The sequence below is a fragment of the Triticum dicoccoides genome, chromosome 4A, assembly GCF_002162155.2.
Source record: "Triticum dicoccoides isolate Atlit2015 ecotype Zavitan chromosome 4A, WEW_v2.0, whole genome shotgun sequence".
NCBI lineage: Eukaryota > Viridiplantae > Streptophyta > Magnoliopsida > Poales > Poaceae > Triticum > Triticum dicoccoides.
Window position 1 is genome coordinate 723,628,260 of NC_041386.1, and position 8,654 is coordinate 723,636,913.

An 8,654-nucleotide genomic window follows, 5' to 3' on the forward strand; every position below is an offset into this window, starting at 1 on the left:
ATGACGAGGCATACACACCCAAGACCCTAGGCGTCATGCCGGTGCTTCCCCTGCATCGATCCGAGGAGCCTAGCGTTACAAATTCAGAGTCAGAAAGGGGGTGTTGAAAATACAACGGGAGAGAAATCGACAGTCGATCGCGGAGGCCAGTGCAAGGGAGAGGAAGTGCGGGTGTGATGTGGCGGGAGAGATGAGAGGATGTTGCCGTAGGTGAAGCGGCGCTCGCCATCGCCGGTGTGGACGGCGGAGAGGCGGTGTGTGTTACCAACGCGCGGCACGGTCGAACGCGTGATAGATGCAACACGGATACTCCCCAGCCGCTGCCGGCGCCACCGCTCTTACGCCGACGTGAGATTTTGGGTCGCCGCCTCGCCGCGAGCTGGTAGAGAAGTAAAGCAAACTGAAACCCAAAGTGGATGCAGACGCGCAGACCCGCCTCCGCAGCTTACTCCAGTGCGGAGAATGCGTCTTTGAGTCTCTGTTTGCATACATAACTGCTTTCCCCAACGCAAAACATCTGGTAACAGGCATAGAAAACATCTGGTAACTCGGTATGAAAAAGATTGGTACCTCATTATAAAAATGTGGCGATCATGTGTTGGAAATCTGGTAACTAGTGTGGATGGAAAACCATTCAGCCGAAACATGTCAACATGGGATCTTGTTTTCAAGCCCTCGTAGAACCAAACTTGTCAGTGAACATGGATCACCAATTAAATTAACGGTTTATGAGATAAATCATTTAGAACATAACTTTATCAGTTACAATGATGACGACAACATAAGGTGGATGATTCCTACATGCACTAGAAACCAATCCCCATCTAAGACAAAATGGGGCACGGCGTCCCCACCTAGATTTCCTCTACCATTAAAAAAGTGCATTAATTACATAATTTAGTGAAACTGTGATGTATGATTCTTTGTCATTCACATACTGAATATGGACCTTTTTCCAAAAGAAAGCATATCGAATATGAACCAGAATAATGGAAACCAATGATTGATATGTCGGGCATCGTGTCCGAAACACACTTTAAGAATTATATAGCAGGTTACTATGTGTGGACTGTCGATATTTAGGAACTTGATGTATTTTCTTCCTAAAAAATCCATATCTGCTTTTCTTTCTTTTTTCTCTTTATTTAATATAAGCAATCGGTGCATTCACCGATGCATAGTTTCACATTCTATTTATGTTCATCTACTATCACTCAAGACTATCTCCTCGCTTTTTCTTCAGTTTCCTCAAATTTGAGTGTGATGCAAGTGTTCCAACTAGTAGAAGTGGATGCTACTGTTTAAGTCATGATGGGGCAGTATATATGTGTGCCGCACACGCGTGCACACACACCAAACATCATGATATTCATTGTTGGAAGTTGTTGGCTCAGTGCAATTTTGCATTGATATTATGTAAAGGTTTAAAACTCTATAGGAAATGTTTATGGTGCTTCTTCTTTGGTGTTAGAAAAAGATATTGTGCAGGAAATGGTTATGGTGATTGTTGTATGAAAAAATGGCATATCTCATTATGGACATATGAATACATGACGTGTTCATAAGACATTGAATAATTGCTCTCCCACAACCCACATTTTCAATTTTTAGCCTCCTCCCATTTTTGCTCATCGGGTGTTCATAAAAAAAGTTTTTGATTTCTGGTGTGATCAATACCATTATGAACCAATTTGAAAAAAAATTCCAGATCCTTCCAAAACCAACTTTTTTGAACTACATAAAGGCTAGTAATATCATCACCCCTTTCATGATTACTCATGTTCATAGTTGAACAATTTTTTTGGACAGTGTCTATACACCTGAACTAGGTAACACAAGAATTGTACTGTAAATGATGGCAAAAGAATTTTGTGAGAATCATATGACACAACGAGCAAGCAACAGTGTATTTAGAACATATGATCCACACACCCCACTATAATTTTGAGCCTCTTAGATTGTGATGGATGAATAATTGATGATTGGTGTGGGAACTTAAATAGTATTATAGATCATGTAAGGCGTCTCCATGATTTGATTCTACAAGTTGAAAGGCTGCTTGCATATTCTAATTAATGTATCAAGGGAACAAAGTAAATTATAAAAAAGATGAAAGGGTTGTAAATTGTGAAAACTTGTGAGCTTGACATAAAAATCCATTGCTTCAGTCTACTACATTATGTTATGATGCCAATCTGATCATGTTATAATGAGTAAGTTGGCTTTTAGAATTCCTTGCTGGTACTTGGTTTGGAGGGTGTGGGTATTAAAAACACTATGTCAGGTTAGAAGGAAACCTTCCCCTTTATGGTTTCCATGACCCTGCATCCTTCGTCAACTCCATTCAGAAGCCATGTGTCGTCATCATGCTTGTCAAGGCCGGTGCTCCGGTTGACCAGACCATCACAACACACCTGGAGCAGGGTGACTGCATCGTTGATGGAGGAACTGAGTGGTATGAGAACACAGAAAGGAGTGAGAAGGTGATGGATGAGCGTGGACTCCTCTACCTCGGGATGGCTGTTTTCGGAGGAGAGGAGGGTGCCCACCATGGCCCCTCCATGATGCCTGGAGGCTCACTGGAGGCGTACCAGTACATTAAAGTCATTCTTCTCAAGGTGTCTGCTCAGGTCCCTGACAACGGCTGGCGTGTCACATACATTTGGAAGGGTGACTCAAAAACTTTGTTAAGATGGTTCACAGTGGTATTGAGTAAGATGACATGCAAATGGTCGATGAGGCATATGGCATTCTCAAGTCAGTTGGTAAGCTCACAAACGGTGAGATGCAGCAGGTTTTCGCCGAGTGGAACAAGGGTGAGTCCCTCAGTTTCTTGGTCGAGATCATTGCTGATATCTTCAGCATCAAGGATGAACAGGGTGAGGGCTACTTGGTCGACAAGGTCCTGGACAAGACCAGGATGAAGGGAAGCGGGAGTGGATAGTTTAGCAGGCTGCTAAGCTCCATGCGGCTGCTACTAGTCCTACCACCGAGGCGTCCTTGGACTCCAGGACCTCAAGGTTCCTCAGCGGGCTGAGGGATGAGATGGTGTCTACTTCTAAGATCTTCTAGGGTGACTACAATAGCGAAGAAACTGTTGACAAGGCACAGTTGTGCAAGGATGTGAGGAAAGCCCTCTACGCCTCCAAGATCTGCAGCTACGCCCAGGCCCTAAACATCATCAAGGACAAGAGCACAGAGAAAGGATTGAGCTTAAACCTTGGCGAGCTGGCCAGGATCTGGAAGGGCGGGTGCAGCATCCGCGCCAGCACTAGTAGAAAACAGGGCACCAGTCCCGGTTCTGAAGTGCCTTTAGTCCCGGTTCTACAACTGAGACTAAGCAATCGGGACTAAAGACCCTCACTTTTAGTCTCGGTTGTCTTACGAACCGGGACTAAAGGAGCTCCACGTGGCCGCTGTGGGGATCCCAGGCAGGAGGACCTTTAGTCCTGGTTGGTAACAACAACCAGGACTAAAAGGCAGCCATGCATCAGCAGCTGCCAAGCGCTGTTTTTTTGAAAGGAGGGGTTTAGGGGTTTCATATTGTGTTTCCCCCTTTTCTTTTTGTGTTTACCATTCGAATCTTTTACATTTAGGGTTTTCGTTTTTATTTTATGTTTTTCATTCAACTCAGCGCTAGGTACTACATATAGCAATGAAGGAACCATTACACAACATCGTCAGGAATATATAGAGAGAAGTGACCTCTCTTTATCCATGCTTGTCAAAAACAAGTTTTCGTATATCTATTCAACGCTACTACATATAGTACACGTTCATGCATATATATAGTACAACGTATCTTACGATCCCTAACATCTACCAAAATCGCATTGCAGTTCCGATGGTATTCTTCGTCTGTAGGTATGACATGTTCAAGAAAGAATCCCGCCAATTCCTCTTGAATTGCTCGTATGCGATCATTTGGTAGGAGTTCGTCCCGCGTCTGCATGATCTAATTTAAAGAAGGGGGGGGGGGTCAATACATATATATATATATATAATTCAACACAATTGGTGGTAATAAAATAAAATTGTGAATGTTGTTTACGTACTCAAGTTGCCATGAAGATCTGCCATGCTCAGAGGTCGTCTGGTGAATGAACTCGCAAACGTAGGATCCACATAAATTATTCCCGGGTGCCTACCTCAAGCACTTTACGAGAATATAGTTCAATCAAAATGATAATCAAGCATGATAATGGTATTGAAACTAGAGTCAATGAGAGATGCGTGGAACTAGCTAGTACTACTTACTTTCGGGTGTTGAAATCACAACTCCTTTTTCCATTCACCCCTAGCCTCCTTAGGCTCTTTACAGCTCGAGTCCAAGAAAATTACTACTCCCCCATCAAGTTGAATGACTAGCAAAATAAAGTGAAACCTGCGTACACATAACTCATCAATTACACTTAACCTCGAGTAAGAAAAACATAATGTGCACAAGAGAGTAACACTCACCTGATGTTCTAAGAAAATAGTATTTCCCTGCTGGTCTGTTGTCCAATTAACGCGTTCAACAAGTTTTTCTCTATATCCTTGGTTTTTTACCATATATTCATTTAGGGTATTTGGGTTAATGAACCCAATGTCATAGATTTGTCCTCTTTTGCATTCGAGGATCTTCAATTTGCATAATATAGTGACTCAGCATTCTACCGGGCCGCACTCTAGGACATTGCCCGACTCAGCGTTGCGCACGCAATGGCTGCGGAAGGCGGCAACGACCTTGTCTCTGCCGCCGCCTCACATTCCTGCCGCATCATCACCGCACTTTCTTGCCCTTCCACCAGCATGTATAGAGACAAAGGGCCACACGTGCCACTCACCTGCATGCTTTGGGAAGCCTGGAGAAAAACATTTCATGTGTACATAATTCTCTTAGATCTTGGTATTTGGTGGGGAGATTATGTGTTTTGTGTATTTAATTGAAAGTCGAGGGACATGTGTTTGCATTCCAGATTGCTTTCCAGTTCCACATCTTCCTCTCTCCATTCGGCCAGGACTGCATTGGCCTGAGTATTGAGACACTTCTTGGAAACTAGACAAAAAGGGGCCCAGTTTTTGACAAGTCCCCGCCACTTTCTTATTTCATGAGAGAGATGGAGCACAGTTCGCTAGAAATTTCAACTGAGGCAAATAAAAACATACAAAATGAAATAGATGAGAGAATTTCTCTTTGCATTCAAATGATCAAACCAATTTGTATGCTTGAGTGAGATTCGATGATTTCTAACCTGACCTAGTAATTTTTACTCCCCACACACATCGAACCTAGTACCATTACCAACAAGGAATTCTAAAAGCCAACTTTTCGATTATACCATGATCAGATAGGCATCAGAAGAGCATGTCATAGATTAAAAAGATGGATTTATTTGACAAGCTCGCAAATAAGTGTTTACAATTTACAACCCTTGCATCTTGTTTATATTTTACTTCGTTCCCTTGATACATCAATTAGAAGATGCAAGCAGCCTTTCAACTTGTAGCACCAGCTCAGGAAGACGCTTTACATGATCTATAGTACTATTTACATTCCCACTCCAATCATCAATTATTCATCCATCAGAGTCTAAGAGGCTAAAAATTATAGTGAGATGTGTGGATCATATGTTCCAAATACACTGCAGGATCTCAAGGCTTCTTTATGAGTAGAACCAGTGTCTGCTTGTCAGGACCCCGACTCAATGCCACATCGATCTAGCATGTAACACCTCATATCACTTTGCGGCCTCACGCACGGTATTCCCACGGGTGTCGCCTTACCTTTGCCCGGGACCGTTTGCGCCTTTTGGCACACGTATATGACAGTGTCGCTAGCATCCATATGATAAGGAGCCCGGGCTGACATGGCTAGTCGTAAACCCAAAGCGGCACAGACTTACAGGGACAGGCATCCATGACCCAGCATCGAACGTGTCGGTCATCAGCGAGTGAATCCAGGCTGTAGCACTGGGCTAGCAGGACTCCGGTGAACCGGGCTGTAGCGGGCTAACAGGACTCCGGTATTCACCGCGTGACATTTCCCCGAAGGGACAGACACAGGAACGAAGAAGGACACATGCCGGCCAGCCTAAGTGTTCCGGAGCAGTAGCAAGCTACCATGGCTCGGTGGAAACACTAGGAGACATTTCCCCATAAGAGAGGCTACTAAAGATAAACAACTAGATGGTCAGATCCCACACATACCAAGCATTTCAATAACATACACACAATATGCTCGATATGTGCAAATACAACATGGCATCACAACATGACTCTATGACTCAAGTAATCTATTCAATAGGCTCCGAGGAGCGAGATATTACAAACATGGGTCTCATGACCCAACATTCAGAGCATACAAATCAAGCACAAGCGGAAGCTATCATGTCTGAGTACAGACATCTATAAATGAAAAAGGCTGAGAAGCCTGACTATCTACCAAATCCTGCCGAGGCACAAGATCGTAGCTGAGGTAAGAAGCTAAACGTCGAAGACCACGCGGAAATACTAGTGAGACTGAAGTCTCTCTGCAAAAACATAAAATAGGCAAACGTGAGTACAAATGTACCCAGCAAGACTTACATCAGAACTATCTACGTATGCATCATTATCAACAAAGGGATGGTGGGGTTTAACTGCAGCAAGCCATCTTTGACTCGGTGGCTATCCTGAACTACGACTGCGAGTAACTTTTTTGAGGTGGCGCACACGAGTCCACATATTCACCATATCAATACACCACTATGGATCCGCTCCCGTCTCCCTACGAGAACGCCATCCATAGCACTCACGCTTATCTTGCGTATTTTAGAGTATCCACTTTCACTTGTCTATGAACTGATATAAGCAACCCAGAAGTCCTTTTCCGTGGACACGGCTATTCGAATAGATTAGGTTAACCCTGCAGGGGTGTACTTCTTCACACACGCTCTCACCACTTACCGCCGTTTACACGACATGTACTCGGCAACTTTCAAGCGGAAGCCCAACGTGGGTGTCGGCCACGGCCTGCCTAAACACTCAAGTCTCTAGTCCAGGTTTATCGCCTATTCGGGTTCCATCCATGAGGAGATCCGGCCGGAGTTTCGCTCACAGCCCCAAACGATGTGTACAGGGTTCCGTGACACCAAACGGGTGCCCGGTTTACCCGGCCACGTGCCTACCGCATCACAGCCCACCCCTACGGTCAGCGCTGTCCATGGCCTCCAGCATACTACAAACACCAGAAACTACTTGCAACTCCTGGACAGAGGACAAGGGTGATTAAGAAGCCGAGAGGGTCCATTGGTTTCGGGCCCAATGCGTGGTAGTAGCTGAATCATGGATCACAAACACAGAACTCAGTTCCTGAGGACGGCTGTAATGAGACAACCCACCATGTACTCCTACATGGCCTCTCACCGCTACCTTTACCAAATCGTGTTCACACACTTAGCTCACACATAGTAGGACAGGTTCACACGCCTCTGATTCATCCCCGATGAATCAGACCTGACTCAACTCTAAGCAATAGCAGGCATGACAAACAAACATGAATGAGTAGGCACATCAGGGCTCAAACAACTCCTACTCATGCTAGTGGGTTTCATCTATTTACTGTGGCAATGACAGGTCATGCAAAGGATAAAGGGGTTCAGCTACTGCAGCAAGTATCAAATATGTCGTTGTTGTCCTAATGCAGTAAAAGAGAGCAGGAGCGAGAGAGTGGGATTTTATCGGAATGAACAAGGGGGTTTTGCTTGCCTGGCACTTCTGAAGATAACATTGAGTTTTCATCAGTGTCAACGATCACATCATCTGTATCGCGTCTATCGAGAGGGGACAAATACCGGCAACACAGAAAAACACAATCAATGCAATGCACAATATGATGCATGATCATGACATGGCAAAATGAATGTGTTTTGAGCTAATGCAACTAGCAACAGATTAAATGAAGTTGGTTTGAATACAAGATTCAAATTCAAACTCCATATGTGATTATTTAAATGTCATTCACTTCATTTGCTCTAAACAGTAGTGATAAGTTGTTCTAACATGCATGAAAATGGTACAGATGGATTCCTTGAATTTTTCTGATAATTTTTCATATATAATTTATTAATTTTGGAGTTACGGTTAATTTTCTATGAATTTTGGAAGTTTTAGGCATTTTCTGGAATTTCCTGGATATTAATAAATCCAGTAATTGAATTAATGCGCCAGCCTGACGTCATCATGACGTCAGCAGGTCAACTGGGCGCCTCCAGGTCAAACCTGACACTGGGACCCACATGTCAGTGTGATTAGCTTAACTAAAATTAATTTAAACTAATCCTAATAGTCAACAGGGCTGGGCCCCACCTGTCATTGACTCAGGAGAGTCAACCGGGGCCCACCCGTGGTCAAAGTCAAAGTCGGCTGCCGGCGTTTAGCCGCCGGCGAGCCCGACGCGGCGGCGAGAGTGGTTTTGGCCACACCGGCGACCAAATGGGCCGCGGAGGGCATCTAGGAGGAGCTGGGGACGAGCCGAAGCTCCTGGTGGAGTCAGTTGCGCTCGGGGCGGCCGGAATCGGTGCCGACGGCGAGCGAGGCGGCGGCCGGAGCTCGGGTGTGCTCGGTTTCGGCGTTACACGGCACGGCGGGCGCGGCCGATGGGCTCTACGGGATGCTGGGGTCACCAGGAA

General features: G+C 44.8%; 1 pseudogene; it reads left to right on the forward strand.

The window, feature by feature from the left end:
- LOC119284268 overlaps positions 1–3,354 on the forward strand; it is an 8,039-nt pseudogene extending 4,685 nt beyond the window's left edge.
- The last annotated feature ends 5,300 nt before the right edge of the window (positions 3,355–8,654 follow it).